The sequence below is a fragment of the Sus scrofa genome, chromosome 1 (genome assembly GCF_000003025.6).
Source record: "Sus scrofa isolate TJ Tabasco breed Duroc chromosome 1, Sscrofa11.1, whole genome shotgun sequence".
Taxonomy (NCBI): Eukaryota; Metazoa; Chordata; class Mammalia; order Artiodactyla; family Suidae; genus Sus; species Sus scrofa.
The window spans coordinates 52,297,314-52,314,286 of NC_010443.5; the positions used below are offsets into that span (position 1 = coordinate 52,297,314).

Below are 16,973 nucleotides of genomic sequence, written 5' to 3' on the forward strand. Positions count from 1 at the left end.
TTATTGTGTCAGATTTGGCAAGTTGTATTAATTTTATTATCTTTTAACAGGACCAACTTTTGGTTCTTTCGAGCCTCTCCATTGTATAACTTGTTTATATTTCATGAATTTCTGCTCTTATCTTTTTTCCCTCTTTTTGCTTTCCTTGGCTTAACTTACTCTTCTTTCTATAACATCTTGAAATGGCTTCTTACTTCACTTTTTTCCTCATTTTGTCTTTTATGATCAATGTATCATAAATGAAATATCCTGTAGGTAATGATTTAGCAGCATTTTACAAATTATGAAATCTTGTATTTTCATTATCCAATTTGAAATATTATTTAATCTATAATTTCTTCTTTGAACCATACTTTATTTACATGACTATTTCTTAAATTTCTAAACATGTGGCTACATCTTAGTTTTATGGTTGTTTTCCATTTCTAACATCACTGCCTTATGATCAGAAAACATAGCCTGTAATAGTTCAACACTTTAAATGGATCAAATCACACTTTATAACCAAAATATGATTAATTTTTCTAAATACACCCAGTGTGTAGTTGAAAAATCTGTGAATTCTGCAGCTAGCTGTATGAATTTTTTAAAAAATGAAATAACAAATATATCCTGATGCCATGTAATACTAGCAAAGCAAACAAACAAAAAAATAAAGTTACCAGAACATATTTAGAAATCTCTCTTATCCTTCCTTTGTTCTCCACATTCCTAGAGTTTTTCCTTTTCTTTTCTTTTTTTTTGTCTTTTCTAGGGCCTTCATTCCCAGGCTAGGGGTCTAATTGATCTATAGCCTCTGGCCTTTGCCACAGCCACAGCAACACCAGATCTGAGCCATGTCTGCAAACTACACCACAGCTCATGGCAATGCCGGATCCTTAACCCACTGAGTGAGCCCAGGGATTGAACCTGCAACCTCATGGTTCCTAGTCAGATTCGTTGACCACTGAGCCATGACAGGAACGCCTCTTTTTTTTTTTTTTTTTTTTTTAAGGACCACACCCTCGGCATATGGAAGTTCCCAGGCCAGGGGCTGAATTGGAGCTGCAACTACAGGCCAACCCCACAGCCACAGCAAAGCCAGATCCCAGCTGCATCTGGGACTTACACCACAGCTCACTGCAACACCAGATTCTTAACCCACTGAGTTGGGCCAGGGATTGAACCTGCATCCTCATGGATTCTAATTGGCTTCTTTACCACTGAGCCATAATGGGAATTCCCAAGTTTTTTTTTTTTTTTTTTGAAGTAGTTGTTAGTGAGAGAAAGGGTCACTTGTGTCTGCACATGAGTTTTCCAACATTGCTCAGCTGAGAAAGCCACAGAGGTGTGGTTATGTCTAAATTTTGTTTATTTTCTTCCCCATAAGCCAAGAGACAGTTCATTTTTAGAATTTCAATATCAGTAAATAAATAATGCATCTGGGAAAGAAGTCTGCTGTAATACACCTATGATGAATTCACCTATAACGAATAACAATAAATTCAATGCTGTTCCTTAGAAAGAAATCTCAAAGGGTTATATTTAAGATCACTATTTTTTTAACCAAGGGATTCATTTTTAGTTTATCACTGTTGCAAATAGAGTCAGTTGAACTTTCCTCCTAATGTTCTAAAGAATCTTTTATAGGAAGAGTCATTTTACTGTGTATTAATAACATATCTACAACTCTGTGGTATCAAAACATTGGGGATGCCATATTAAACTCAGGAAAATGAGGCACTGAATTTCCTCATTGAATTTATAGAACCAGAAATGCATAAGACCAGTTTACATGATACTGACTGATGTCCAGATAGCACCAAGAATAGTGATAGAACACATCATGTGAATCTTGTTTCAAGTTGCCCAAGTTCTGTAGGAATCCCTGAGGATAGTGGCTCCAGTTTTTATTAAATTTTCTAGTATTTTTAATGAAAGGGCTTAAACAACATCCACAGAGGATGTTGGTAATAATTGAGAGGTGGGGACAAAGAAACTGAGTGGAAATGATACTCCATCTCCCATCCCTTGGTGGCTGTTTGACCTTGAACGATAGACTTAACCTTGGTAGCCTCGATTTTCTCATCTGCAAAATTAGAAAAATCATACAAACATTGCAAGGTTGCTGCTGAGAGTTACATAAGAGCATTCCTCTATGTGACCGCACAAAATACACACACATGTGTACACAATGCTTTGAAGAGCTGATCGTTTCTAGGATTATTAGATTAGTATTAGCTTCTGGAAGGCACAGAACCTGTCATGCAGGGGAGGGACTTACTGGTATTAGGAGGCAAATGGATCAAGGCTTTTAAAGGCAGTCAAATCTCTCCTTATGGCTCTTTCCCAAAAGCAACAATTTCCACTTAAATCTTTGCAAGTATAAGAAGACGAAGTGCTTTTCAGATGACAAGGTCCATTCTAAGACACGAGTGGCTTTTACATAGAAAATAACTGGATAATGAAAACAATATCCCAAGCCTCCTGGCAGACATCATCCTTTTCCACTGTGATTCATTTTACTTCAGGTACAGACGTCTCAGTGTCATTATGTGGTCTGGTTCCTTTTAGATGTCCTTTCAGATAGAAAGGAAAATGCTTTTTCACATTTTCTCAGACAGGGACAGCAAAATGCAACTAATTTATTTATGATTCTATTTTGTTCAACTCAGTAACCGTATGTATTTCTTAGCTTTGTTCCAGAAAAATAAAACGAGGTTCTCTCTACCAGCAGGATTTGAGAAGGGAGTTCTTTCTGAATGCTACCAAGTCATTGTGTTACTTGGGACAAGCCACCGAGGTGTCTGTCTCTGACATTCCACCATAGAAAAATGGATAGTAACAACTTGCTTCTCCTTTAGGAAAAAAAAAAAAAAAAAAAAAAAAAAAAAAAAAAAACGAGAGAGAGAGAAAAAAAAGAGAGAGACCAAAAGACCAAGTTAATACAGTCATAATGGTAGCTGATAATTATTGATCTCTACCTAGGAGCCAAGAACTATTCCTAGCACCTCATATGTAATTAATTAGTTTATCCTCATTATAACCTCAAATAGAATTGTCCTCCTTTTCATGAGGAAAGTAGGAACAGAGAGGTTAAGTAACCTGTCTAAAGTCACAGGACTCATAAGTAGTACGTTCAAACCCAAGCAGTCTGTCTCTAGAGCCCATAGAACCTTTCTGCTTTTCCATGAAATGCCATTTAAGGTCTTATCCCTGGTACCAAACATTCAGTGGATCTGCAGAGATGCTAATCTTTCACTGTCAGAATTACTCTGCTAAAGTGTGCTTGTCTTAAGTAAGGCATGTTCCTTGTTGCTTGGCTGAAGGGGGGCATATGATTCCTTTTCTCTTCTGACAAGAAACCCTGGTTCTCGGTAAACCTCATGACACAGAGGGTGTATTTCTCACAATTATTCTACAATAACTTCGGTGTGGGCCATTCTTTCATTTTTTCAGGCTTCATTCCATATACTTTCTCATAAGCTTTTTTTTTTTTTTTCCTCTGGAAGTTTTGGTTCCACTGACTTGCCCGCCTCTCAGCATGCCCCAGTCACATACTTTGAATCACCACCAAGCTAGCTGCACCCTGGCTTCTGTTACCCAACCAGGTTTGCCCTACCAAGGTGCAGCAAGCCAAACGTTGAGATGCCGAGGTCTGCAGCAGAGAGATGCTTTATTCATAAGGCAGCCAAGGGAGGAGTCAGGCTACAAGTCTCAGGTCCACCTCCCCAAGGCAAGGGGCTCTGGGGATTTTATGGGATAAAGAATAAAGAAACATGGTGGTCTGGGGCTTGGGTAGTGGGGAAAGATGATTGGAAAAAGGTGTGGAATTATTGTTCTGTGCAGGTGTAACTAAGTACAGGTCTCTGCATGTTCGAAAATGGAAGAACTTAGCAGAGTTTGAGGGAGTAGTTTTTGGCCCTTGGATGTCTAAGGGTCACTGCAGTAGACACTCGAGCATGCCCAGCTGGAGGATTAGTGGTCCTAGCCAGTCTTAACCAGCTCAGCTTGAACTAGATGCGACTGACCCCAAGTTCCTAGAAAACGACCCGGGTGAGCATCTTCATGTTTAGGCTCCGTACCACTTGGAGGACATGCAAATCTCAGAGCCACCTTGATCGGTGCAGGCAGGTGAGGTGGACATCAATAACCATCACTCACAGATTCACTGCACCCTGTTCTTGTGGCACCTGCCCCTCAACACATGCTGAGCACAGAGCCACATGTGCTGCCAGGGCTGGGAAGAACTGAAATTAATGCTGCCTCACTTGAATTTCTCTTTCGGTTGTTCTCACATTCTGCTGTCAGAGTAATCTCTCTTGAGAATCAGGCAGCTTTGCTTATTTCCATGTTCTTATCACAGAACAGGAACATATCACTTCCTTCCTAGGCCTCCTTGGGCCAGTGTGCCCTGACATTCACCCTTGCCCCCGAATCTTAAGTTGGGCTAGAATACTGCTCAGAACATTTTGGGACCTCCTTTCCTGATGTTTTGTTTGTACATTGATTTCATTAAACATTTTGTGAGCACCTACTATGCACCAGGTGCAGAGCAAGCCCATATTGGGAAAGACTTGCCTCAACTACGCCAATATTTCACACTCTACTTTTCCCACTCTTCCCATTAACACTGCCTGAACTCTTGCAGGACTCATACATCCTTATGAATTTAAGTGTCTCCTTGAGTAGGTAAGAACTAGCTGCTCACAGGCTTTAGAACTTCTCATCCTTCCAAAACACTTGACATCATGCCCAGTAGATGCCAAGTGAGCAAAAAACACTTGTTAACGGAGGAACTTCAATGACACCCTCGGTCTCATTAGAACTTCAATCCGGTGAAGGTCTCCAACCGTTGCTTAGAAAGTGATGATGCAGTGTTAGGAAACTGATGAATTATTGTTCCATCTGTGCAGATGTAAGTGAGGGACGTGCAGTCACTTTTGCTCTTTAAAAACGTATGGTGTTGACATGCGTCTGAGGACAGCGGGGGTGGGATGAAGAGAGGGAAGGCATGTACTTTCATCTCACACAACCTGGTCCAAGTCCCTTGGTTTTCTACCTTAGCATCTTTCCACCAGTACAAAACTGTTTGGACATATCCTGGTTTCCATTTCTCTGCACTTTCTAAGCACTGTTTTGACTGTTTTTTATGAGTTAGGATTATAATCCAGCTCTCGGACCCCTGCCTTCTGCTACAACATCAGCTGTCTAAAAATCTTTATTTTATGCTAGCCCCGCTCTAGCCCTGTACACACAGTGTTTTCTTCACTTACTTTGCAATCCCTCTAGCCATTTCCAACATATTTTCATACTGTAAGGAGCCTGGCTTACTCATTTAGTTGAAAGCCCACTTTGTTCATTTTACTTGGTAATTCAGTTCTCAATGTGGCTTCTGCAGCACAATTGCGATGAATTTTCAATTTATTTTATATCTATTTTTATAACTGCCACTTCGACAATGTGGCAAGCTTTTTTCCTTAACTTTAAAAACATCGTTTCCGAAAGAAAGCTGTTCTGAAATCTGGCTTCTTCAGCAAACTGAACACCCACACGATGAAGACAGAATGACACAAGTTAGAGGTGGAAAAGACTCATAAGGCCACCTTGCCTAATTTTTTAGCAAATACAGAGCTGTGTGCATAATTACGTTTGCATCTCTACAACTGAGCATTTGAAGTTCAGAAAGTGTTGCTAACCACCCCCCTATCCCATCATATAGTCTCTTATCTATGGTTTGTTCATTTGTTTTGGCTGCACCTGTGGCATATGGAAGTTCCCAGGCCAGAGATTGAACCTGCACCACAGCAGTGACCCAAGCTACTGCAGTGACAACACCAAATCCTTAACCTGCTGTGCCACAAGGGCACTCCTCTTATCTATGGGTTTGCTAGAACCCTATAAGCTTTGCTATTAGTTTAGTTTCCTTTGAAATCAGTTTGTATCTTTGTGTTTGAATATGAGTCTGACTGATTGCAAATTCATTTTGCTTTTTAAATGATAATAACTTTATTTTTACTCCCCTACCCACCATTTATAAGAGCAACATTCTCCTTATCTATTGAAACAAACTACCTCAAAACTTTAACCATTTTAAATTACAGTAATCATTTATTTTTATTTCTCATTGTGTGGTAGGGAAGCTGGAATTAATTAGGTGATTTTGTCCAGGGACACTTACGCAGCTGCTAACAGATGTGGGGGCAGATGGCTTTATCTTGTAGGCTTCCTAACACACAGTGCTGTTGGCTGAAACCTTTGCTGGACTTCCAACCAGAACACCTACCTACATGTGGCCTTTGAGCAGCCTGGGCTTCCCCCATAGTGTGGCAGCTGATCCCAAGGCAAACAGCCCATCATAGACATGGAAGCTGTACTGCCATTGATGACCCAGCTTCTGAAGTTATGTGGGATCATCTCACCAAATAATCACAAGGGAGCACCCAGGTATGAGTACAGGGAAAGAGCTGAGGGTGAGTATGGTGCAGATATAGAAATCAACCTGCCTCTGGATGGTCCTTCCATCTTTCATGAGTAGTTACCTAGTCAACCTCTAATTCTAAACACTAAGTAGACAGAGAATTAAAGATTTCAGTGTAGATAACAGTTTCCACTTCTTTTCATACCAAACCACACGCAGTGCCCCTAATAGATCTTGCAGTAAGCAGAGTGCTTCTTTACCCTGTCTCAGTGTTTCCTGATCTCTCCTCCTAAGTTAGTGAAATCCATGAAAAAGACATAAAGAAATGGCTTGCTAGTTCATAATCTGTGCACCTATCTTTGCTCAGTTGGCTCTAATCATGTCTTCATTCAGTCTGGCTATTTCTCTACTTGCTGTGTGGCCTTGAGTGACAACTTACCTCCCTGGTTAAATTGACCCCAAGTTCTCTTTGAACTATAATGTTCCAGAATTCGAACTCATATTTGTAGGTCAAAATCTATTTTTTATCTGCTAATTAAATATCATTACCAGTATCACCGGATTATTATCTTAACGAATATACTTATGTTTATTTTTCCATTTTGTCCCTCATGGAAATCCATGACATCAATTCCAATCGAATGCTCCCTCTTCACACTTAAAATAAAAAGGACTAGGTTTCTACTTGGAGCAGAGTTTATCTAAATCACACACATTATTATTCCTCTCCCTTTATCCTAGAATAATCTATGAAGCCTCAGAAGTTTTCCCATGAAAACAATAATACTGTGCAGACAATGTGTCTTTATGAGGCTTGTTGAGAACATCTTTCTCCATCAAACATGAATCTGTGTTAACACGATGAAATGAAAAGTCTGGATTCTGTCAGAAGTATGAAACTCATTTGGGAAAACAGCTATTAGTTTTGGGGATTTTCACAACACAATAATCACCCTGCAGATTTATAGATAAACATGAGACTCAAATTTCCAAAATAGTCAGTCTAAACTGATGTCCAGCAGAGGTGGCAAGGCAGTGGCCCCAAGTGTCCCTTATCAGTAAACTTCTATTACCTGGTGCTGTCACTCTGAATAAAATACGCAGTTAAGTATAGGGAGAAGATCTCCTGCCTTATCAGCTACAACTTTCAGAGCTTAATTCACACATTCCTCCAACTCCTAAGAACATTTCTTATCTTCCCAATCAAGTGATTTACTCTATCTTTCATTAACAACATGATCCATTTCCACAACCTTTTTCTTTCTCATTTTGCCTTGAAATCAATACGTCCTTCTTAGAGCTTTTACATCAGACACTGTCCCCTTTATTAAACTTTTCTGTTTACTCCTATGTCTTAATCTGCAATCATAGATCAAACAGTCTGTGAATGCCTCTGCTTGTGTGCACAGCTCTACTTAGAAGCACATATACCAACACATGACCAAACCCTGGGGGGATCTGGCTCATCTTCCCTGTCCTCGTTCTCACACCAGTCTTGACCGTGCCCTCACATTGAAGTGTAGGAGCCAAGCCAAGGATGGCTGAGGAATGCTTTAGCCTTGGGTCTCTGAGAGCCTCTGGTAAAAGCCAAGGGTACTGCAGGAGTGCCACCAGAAGACTGAGAATGAAGGCTATGATGGCTCGCCTCCTTGAAACTGACTCAGCTCCTGAGGGACGAGTCAACGGATTCATTGGCATTTCTCTCCAAACTTTGTATGTCACGTGTCAGCACCCCCTGTAAGCACACCATTTCTAAGGGCAGCTTGAGATTAGGGGACAAAGGTGACCCCCACTGAAAGTGTTGCTGTGCTCATCACAGCCTGTCATCCAAATCAGCATTTGGGAAGTGGTATATCCAACACCCAATCAGTGAGTCCTGTTTACAGAATGATCTCACCCCAAACTATCTGGCCAAGGAAAGGAGAAAGGATGTGACTATTCCCACCCAAGTAGCATGCTGTATGGGGAGTTCCCTCCCTCCTCAGAGCAGGTAGATGCCGGGGCCCACCGCTGCAGTCCTAAAGCTGCTTTCTCCTTTGCTGGAAAAAAAGTACTTACTAAGCAGCCTATTAAGGGATATACAGAATTTCCTCTCCTCTAACCCATCCCTTAAAGCAAAAATGCTATTTTCAACATATAGGCAAAAAAAGACCAAAAATTCATAAAAATCAGCATTTGTTCTTAGGCTCCTTTTTTCTACCATTTCCCTAAACCACTTTTTTTAAACATAGCCAACGAGAATCCATAAATGTAACTGAATTAAAAATGTGTTCTTAAAATGTGAAGAGAATACTTTTAGTGTGAGAATATCCTGTCAAAATGAAGAGAAATGTACACGATTTCCCTAAAAAAATATGGTTAAAATAAAAACAAGGAAAGAAAATTAGAGGAAAGATAGATACATACCCTATGTTGACTTTAATTAAAATTAAAATCAAAAGCATATTGTAATACACTGATGGGTTTGGTGGGTAAGAGTGATTTTTCTTATGATTAGATGCTTAGTATCAGGAGACTAGAAATGAAAAGGTATTTAGGAGCCTTGGGAGTTAGCTGTGTTTCTTAATTGTGTGTACGTGAATGTAAATATATATATGTTCATATATATGTGTGACTACGTGGTGTGAATGTTGACATATAATACATACATAACTTTAAAATAATTGAAATTGAAATTGAATTGAAATTCTAATGTCTTTAATGTGACCTAAATTTCAAAGAACAAAGATGATAGTGAGGTGGGACTCAGGCTATTGGCCTCCTCTCCTTGGCTGTTCTGGGGTGTTTCTGCAGTGGAGCTGCCCACCAGTGTACCCCGAGCCATGGGCTGGCGAACGCCTCATTTTTCAGAACCACAGCTGTGGAGTTGACTTAGCAGGTGACGGGCAGCCAAGCTCAGGACCAGACACACACTCACTCCAGACTCAAGCACACCCACACCAGTTACGTCGGTGGGTAAGATGAGGGGGGAGGACAGATCCACACATCACAAGTAGTCACCAAGCACCTCTCTTCCTGGTACTAGGAACACTTTGTGCAAACACTAAGAAGAGATGATTAGATAGGGCATAATGTTTACTTTTAAAATGTCAAAGTGGCCAAAGTTTGTGCTCTTGAGTGGGTCTGCCTATTTCCGTTTGGCTAAAAGAACAGTGGACTAGCAGAGGTCTCCAGAGCCTGTGTTAGGATGGTGGGTGGAGAGCTTCTTGGATGAGGCAATTATTCCAGAATGACAATTCCGGTCACCCAGAATTCAAATCAAGATTGACAACATTTTATTAAACTTACTAAGTAACCAACCGTACGTTTTGACCTATGTCTGCAAATGACGTCACATTGATTTTTAAGATCCAAATGTCCTCTCTCGTGATGGCACGATGTCAACCTCTTCCGAGGCTCCAACAGTTATTTGTTAGTATCTCCGAAGGGAGGCTGGGCATGAAAGCAGAGCTGATCAGGGTCAGCGTCTTCTATTTGTTCTTTGGCCCCAGCTCTCACCTCCCACGTGTCCATTACCTCTAGCCATGAATCGCCTTGGAGACCCGCAGGCATAGTTGACTGTGCCCAAGGTGAGAATACCGTTGTAAACAAATACCATTGTAAACACCAAGTTCTCAGAGCTGCCAGTCTTGGGGTGGCAGAGTCACCTGAGTTCTGTGCAGGGCATGGACACGAATGTGCTTGCCCACCACCTATCTTTGCCTTCTGGGCAGACTCAGCTCCCTCGGAAAGTTTCTCTCTGATGCCATTATTTTCCTCTAAAGAAAATGCTTTTCTCCTCAGAGCCACAAAAATCACTGCACTCTCCCCTTCAGCTGTAGGTTTTCCCTTACTTAGGCCTAGACAAAACAAAGCAATACAACCCCTCCACACTCAAATTAGGAAAAAAAAAAAAAAAAAAAAAAAAAAAAGACAATCTTTTATCTTAAAAAGTCTGGAGCAAAAAGATTTCCAGTCTATAGCTCTTATACATAGGAAATAACTGGAAGTTTTGAAACTACACAGTTTGGGGTTTGGAGATTGGGATTTTTTTTCCATTTTCTACCCACCAGTACACCCGATCCACCTCAAATAAGGTTCTTGACTTAATTAAAGCTACTTACATAGTACTGTGTACTTCTCTCCTCAGCAGTCTCTGATAACATGTGATCTTAAATGAAGATTAAATCCTGTAGCGTGACAATGGGCTCTTGCATGATGGATTTTTCCAAAGCTCTACTCTAGAAATCCTGGCCCTTTGCTCTTCTGTATGCGAAGCACCGTACCAGATGCTTTGAAACATGCAGAGACAGCTATTCTCCTTGGGATTACAGCCTGGAAGAAAAGGGGGACATATATATGTACATGTATACACACGCACGCACGCGCGCACACACACACACACACACACACACACACACATGCACAATTCAATTCCAAGGCAATCTGAATAATCATGATTATTCAGGGGAAGAAGAACATATCTTTGAGTTTTTAAGACAAAGTCTTAGAAGAGTTGAGATTTGATTTAGGAGTTGAAAGATGAATGATGCATTGCCAGGCAGCTGCGAAGGGGATGGGGACAGCAGACAGCCCTGGGATCAGTGGGTAAAGGCACAGATGCAGGAGGTGTGAAAGGATGGGGAGGAAGAAGTGATGTGAAGATCAAAGGTGGACACCTGTGATCATCAAATTACTGAGACAGTTGAACAACCAGCTAAGATGTTTGCACATTATTCTAATTTAAGTGAATGGATGTTAAGTTTTGGGAGTAAGGGAAAATATCATCAGATTTGAGTTTTAAGGAAAATATAAAACCTAGGAGCAAAAAAAAAAAAAAGTAATTGATAACCTTAAAGTAGAGGAAATTGGGGAAAAGAAAAGTATGACATTAATTCCAATGGCAGAAACAAGGGGTATATATCTCTTGGCAATGCCACTTGACATTCAAAAGCAATGACTATTAATAAGAAATGTGTACCCATCCCTGCTTAGCTCAGGATCAAGTATTAATTTCTTTGATTCTTGGGAAGAAAGCAAAGAAAAATGTTGTGTTGAATTACATAAAGCAAAATGAATCCTACCTAGAAACAGACTCCCTTCTTTTAAGGACACTGTTTTCTTGAAATGGTCTCACAGTTTATGTAACAATAAAAATCAAGAATTGTGCTTGTCTGATTCAGTCTGGAATTGTCTTTAGATACTCTTATCTTGAATCCTGCCATAGCAGTCTGGAAATGTTTTCAAAATTGTTATCCCTTGGAATCTAGAAATATGCCTATTGACCATGAACTGTGAAACCAGCCCAAAAAATGGCAAATGGAATGTGTACGATTATTTGCAGGAACAATTAGGCTAATCATGCACTAATCAAGCTTTCAGTCTTATTTATAGCTGCTCATGCTTCCTGATGGCTTCATTATCCGGCTAAGTCATGAGGAAGATGCTGTCAGTAAAATGAGGAATCCCTTCCCTTAAAGTCAAAACCACTGGATGTCAGGGTGTAGGAAGGGAGAAATGGTTAATTTTTCAATAGGGCAAGTCTCACTTCCTTACAGCATTATCTGGGCTATAATTACCTTCAGAAAGTTTAATTCCAAAACCTCTTTGTGATACTAATGACTGGTTATAATTCCTAAATGTTACCTAATGATTAATTCAAGTGATGGACACTAGGGATTCACATAGCTCAAGAGGTTGAAATGATTAAATGTAGTTTCTTGATATTTTTCTGTTAGTTCTCAGAGTTTTACTTGCGATTCCTAGATCTTTTTCATAGGAAACAAATACTTTCTCCAGATAGCTTCAGTGCTCTCTCACTGATGCCTCTGTACAGCACACACTTGCTCTGATTGAAAGAAACGTATTAATAGCAGAGGTCAGCAAACTACAGCTCATGGACCAAAATTGTTCCAGTATCTGTTTATGTAAGATGTATGAACTAAGAACAGTTTTTATGTTTTAAACGGTTGGTTAAAAAAATAAAAATAAAAATAAAAAATAATATTTCTTGACATGTAAAATAATATGAAATTCAAATTTCACTGCCCATAAATAAAGTATTATTGAAACAAAATCATGCCCATTCATTTATGGGGCGGCTTTTAAGCTACAAAGGCAGAGTTAAGGAATTGAAACAGAGATCCTATGACCCACAAAGGCAAGAATATTTACTATCCATCCCTTTCAAGAAAAATGTAGCCAAACTCCAGTTTACAGCATTCCTGGAAAAAAACCTTATATAAGAAATCAAGTATTCACTTTTTTTTTTAACCCAATGAGTTTTTTAAAAAATTATAACTATCTAACAAGAGAGCAACAGGGTGTTTTCCGTTAACAGGGTTTTGGTTTGTGTGACAGCAATAGGAGCATTCTCACTGGTAGCTGAAAGTATGCAATTTTTGAACTATGTGGAAAAATAGGGGTGTGCCAGTAAAAGAATACATGAAAGGACATAGTGTAGGCCTAAAATCCCTGCAAGGCTTGAGAAAACACAACGAGTTACAGAACGTGTGACTGTTTGTGTTTCTTGCTGGCAGGCATGTGAAACGGAACTATTTATAGTGAGTCAGGCAATGGCTAAATGCATGTTAGCTGAAGAACTGCTTTAGGAAAGAACACGGAACAGTTCCTTGGGGGAGGAGGGGAAGAGAAAAATCTCCCTTAAGTGATCCCCAACAGAAAAAAAAGTCAAAGAGAAAGGAGAATGTGATTATACATATGAAAGCATGAGAGGGCGTGGCTAGCATCTGACTCAAAAACTAGTCAATTCTGAGGACTCGACTGTGCCTCCCTTGTGTCACTGGCACAGCCAGGAGTGGTCATGGGTTCAGTCCGCCAATCGGGCACCTTAAACCCATTTCAATGCATAGCTTGCATTTCCAGAGCGTTGTTCAAGGCATTTCTCTGACAGCTGGGAGAAGCCCCATCCAGACTAGGACCAGTTACCCATCACAGCTCAGCTGAGAGCACCCACCCGCTTATCAAACAGGTGAGGAGAGAGAGCAACCTTTCAAGGCTTCTGTCTTTATTTTCTATTTCCTACAGACCAAGAAAAGAGAGCCAGGCTAAATGACTTGAGGCCTCCAGGACAGCTTGGGGGATTGACTGGCCTCACAGCACGTGCGTCAAATGAGCAAACCCAGGCGCCACTGTGCAGCCTCCAAGGTGAAGCATTTCGGGGTGTTTAGAGCCGAAGACCTTCGCTGCAAACACATTTTAATAGACATCACCAGGATGCCGTCTTCTTCTTTAGGTCACAGGATCCGTTCTGAGCATCAGGATTCAGATATCTGGACCACACGTCTGTGCAACTGGCATCACAGAGTCAGAACGCGCCACTTTCGGGGACAGCTGTTGCTCTGAGGCTAGTGTCAGCCCACTGCTTCCTCGCATAGCCATTGGCTGTGTAACTACCTTCGCTTTGTCGCTCAGTATCTGGTTTTGATTTGATTGCCTTAATTTATTCCTTCAGTTCATTGAATTTGAGCAGCTACTTCAAGATTCACTCAGCCTTTTTGCTCTTATCACCTCCCCCCGCCCCCTTGCAAACAGCTCCTTGTTTCCCAAATATTGAGAAAAGAAGCATTTTCCTTTTGCTACAACAAGTAAATTGTTCTTAACTAACTGGGTGGGTTTAATCTGATAGATCTGATACTACACTTGCCCTGGGTTGACTCTACCATTATTCTGAGGTCTCGTGTTAGTTTTTGTGGCCGCCTCCAGTAATTGAACAAGCGACATACCATAATTCAGCAACTTGCTTTTTAGCTGCTGCTTAGCTTTACTCCAAGTGTAATCCCTCAGAGTCTTCATTTCTCACTCAACAGGCTCAGTTAGGGCCTTCACTTAGAGTCAGAATGACATTGTGTGAACCAGTAATATTTCTAGCACTGTTTGAAAATTGACAATCACCACCTACAATGCAATGAAGATGAAAAAAAAAAAGCAATAATGGGAAATGAAGTAAGTGCTGGAGACTGGCAATCAATGAGAAGTACTGAGAGCGTCATGGGTGTCTAACACTTGCAGAAGTTAAGTTCTAAGTCCTTGAATAGACAGGTTTTTTTAATCTACCAAGAGCATTATATGAAACGTACAAGTATAAAGTGTTAGAAGGTGTATTGATTTTATTTTAGAAACACTTAACATGTAGAGATAAAAAAAAAAAATTACCCCTCATTCTATTGCATTGTAAACTGTAAAATAACACTTACCTAGACTCTACTGTTTTAGCAAAATGTTCCATACTGTGTTGATGGCTAAGAATTGAATTACCTCTCTGTGGAAGACAGAAATAGAAGGTATTCAAAAGGAGTCATTACAAAATCTCTTCAACTAATCAATTAAAAGTGGCAGACAGTGGGAGGGTGTGAGTGTTCCAGCAAACACAGAGCACTGTCTAATGTGTGCTAATCAGGTCTTTAAATTTATGACATTCAACTTATGACATGCAGGAGCCCACAGGATTTGGAATAAAAGGGCCTATGCGGTTCTGGGCAAGTCACCTAAATTTCCCAAGTCTTACTTTACATGGCTTACTTTAGCAGGCACAGAAATACTGGCTTCCATAGAGTTTGAAAATGAGATAAATGAGCAAAGTATTTATATACGATCATTTGGTAAGTTGGGGAATAAGTACATGAAAGTGATTTGGGTTCCACAGACTTTCTTCTGTCTGATACCACTGTTACTGATATTGATAATAATTTTTGTTTCTTGAGCACTTGCTATATACTAGGCCCTCTGCTAAGGGCCCAAAGCACCCTTTTCCAATCTGTATGACAATCTTGAAAAATTGTACATTTATTACCACTTTGACTATAGGTCACATTTTCTAGGACTTTAGTTTCCATTTTTATATACACAGCTTGTCCACCTCTATATTTAGATAAAGGCCTAAATACTGAACTACATCTTTCTCATCTGTTAAAAACCCATCTTCAAGAGTTCCTCTCATGACTCAGTAGTAATGAACCCAACTAGTACCCATAAGGATGTGGGTTCGATCTCTGACCCTGCTCAGTGGGTTAAGGATCTGGCGTTGCCGTGAGCTGTGGTGTAGGCCGGCAGCTATAAGCTCTGATTTGACCCCTAGTTTGGGAACTTCCATATGCTATAGGTGTGCACCCCCACCCCCCAAAAAATGGTAAAAACTAGCTTCAGCATCACCAGACCCCCACAATAGGCCTAGGACCCATCCCCTTTGCTTCTTTAGTGACAATTCCTACTTCCTGTGAGAGTTTAGACAATACCACAGGTCAACAGAAGCTACATAGAGACTTTGGGGGAGGGAGGCATAGGAAATCTTCTGATTTTACACAGAGGACAAAAAAGCAGTGACCCGGGAAAGAGGGATCAGAGATAAAATTGGAATTGTAGGTCTGTGGCTGAAAATGTTAAGGGTACTATTCATTAAGGGGAAAAAACAAAAAACTGTCCCTTTAAAAATCTATCTCTTCCACTACGTTTGCTACTTACTTTAGAATTGATTGGCCAACAGGGACGTGCTTTATTGCACAGAGAACTCTATCCAATATTCTGTGATGGTGTATATGGGAAAAGAATCTGAAAAAGAACACATGTGTGTATATGTATAATTGAATCACTTTATTCTACAACAGCAATTATCGCAACATCATAAATCCACTATACTCCAGTAAAACTTTAAAAAATAAAGAATCTTGAGAGCAAATGCTTCCCTTTATGCTTTGCAGACTTAATTCTATAATTTTCAGGTGGAAGAAACAACTTGATGAATGAGAGTGGAGGGATGGAGCAGAAGGAACAAGAGGCAGTGAATCACTCTTCTGCTGTGGTTCCGGAGCCGAGCTGAGGACACAGCTCCCAGGCCTTGCTTTGGCTCCAAGCTGCCTCGGGGGGTGGGGGTGGGGGTTCCCTGAGTCCCCGCCTCACATCACAGGCTTTGCAAGGGAACCAAGCAGACACTCACTGTACTCTAGATGAAATCCCTTATGGGTTTTTGGTACAGAGAACAACCCATTGCTAATTTTCAAAGAGATCCTATGAGCTGTGTGGAGGAGAGTCAGTTTCTGAATGAGAAAATCGATCTTCAAACAGATAGTCTTGTTTTCATCCTGTAAATCCAGAGAAATTTCTGTGAGCAGTTCTGCCGAGCCCAAATCAGCTATTGTCATCGAGCCATCATTTAAGCAAGCAAGACCTGCTATGGTATTCATGGCCCTTCATATCTTTTGACTTTGAAGGCCTTGTCCTCCATAATATATAACATAATCTCTATATACACAGTTTTATAACTGTGTTGGTATAAAGATAAATATATTCATATTATGGATTGAAACATTTTATTTGACCTAAAAACTCATTTTTCCTGCTGATTTTAAAAGAAATGAAAACATTTTCATGGTCTCTTAAAGGAATAATGGGCGTCAGGCACTGGGTCTGCCATGCAAAATAGCTTAGTAGAGCCTGATAGAGTTTACTTTTTAAATGATGAATTTCTTTGACTATGTTCATAAATAATAATTCTCATTTATTTATTTATTTATTTTTCTCTCTTAAATTAAACTGCTTTGATCATATTTTGACATCAGGGTTATAATACCTTGATTAA

The 16,973-nt window shown here is 40.1% G+C and overlaps 1 long non-coding RNA gene across 3 annotated transcripts in view; it reads right to left on the reverse strand.

The window, feature by feature from the left end:
• LOC106508874 overlaps positions 1-16,268 on the reverse strand; it is an 80,345-nt gene extending 64,077 nt beyond the window's left edge. For 2 of the 3 annotated variants that reach the window (XR_001305973.2, XR_002338628.1), the window contains exons 1-3: positions 15,860-16,260; positions 14,596-14,660; positions 10,504-10,714 (exon numbers count right to left, since the gene is read on the reverse strand). This is a non-coding gene — a long non-coding RNA (uncharacterized LOC106508874). Of the gene's footprint in view, positions 1-2,263; positions 2,838-10,503; positions 10,715-14,595; positions 14,661-15,859 lie in introns of all 3 variants that reach the window. The other variant, XR_002338629.1, reaches the window with a different exon arrangement.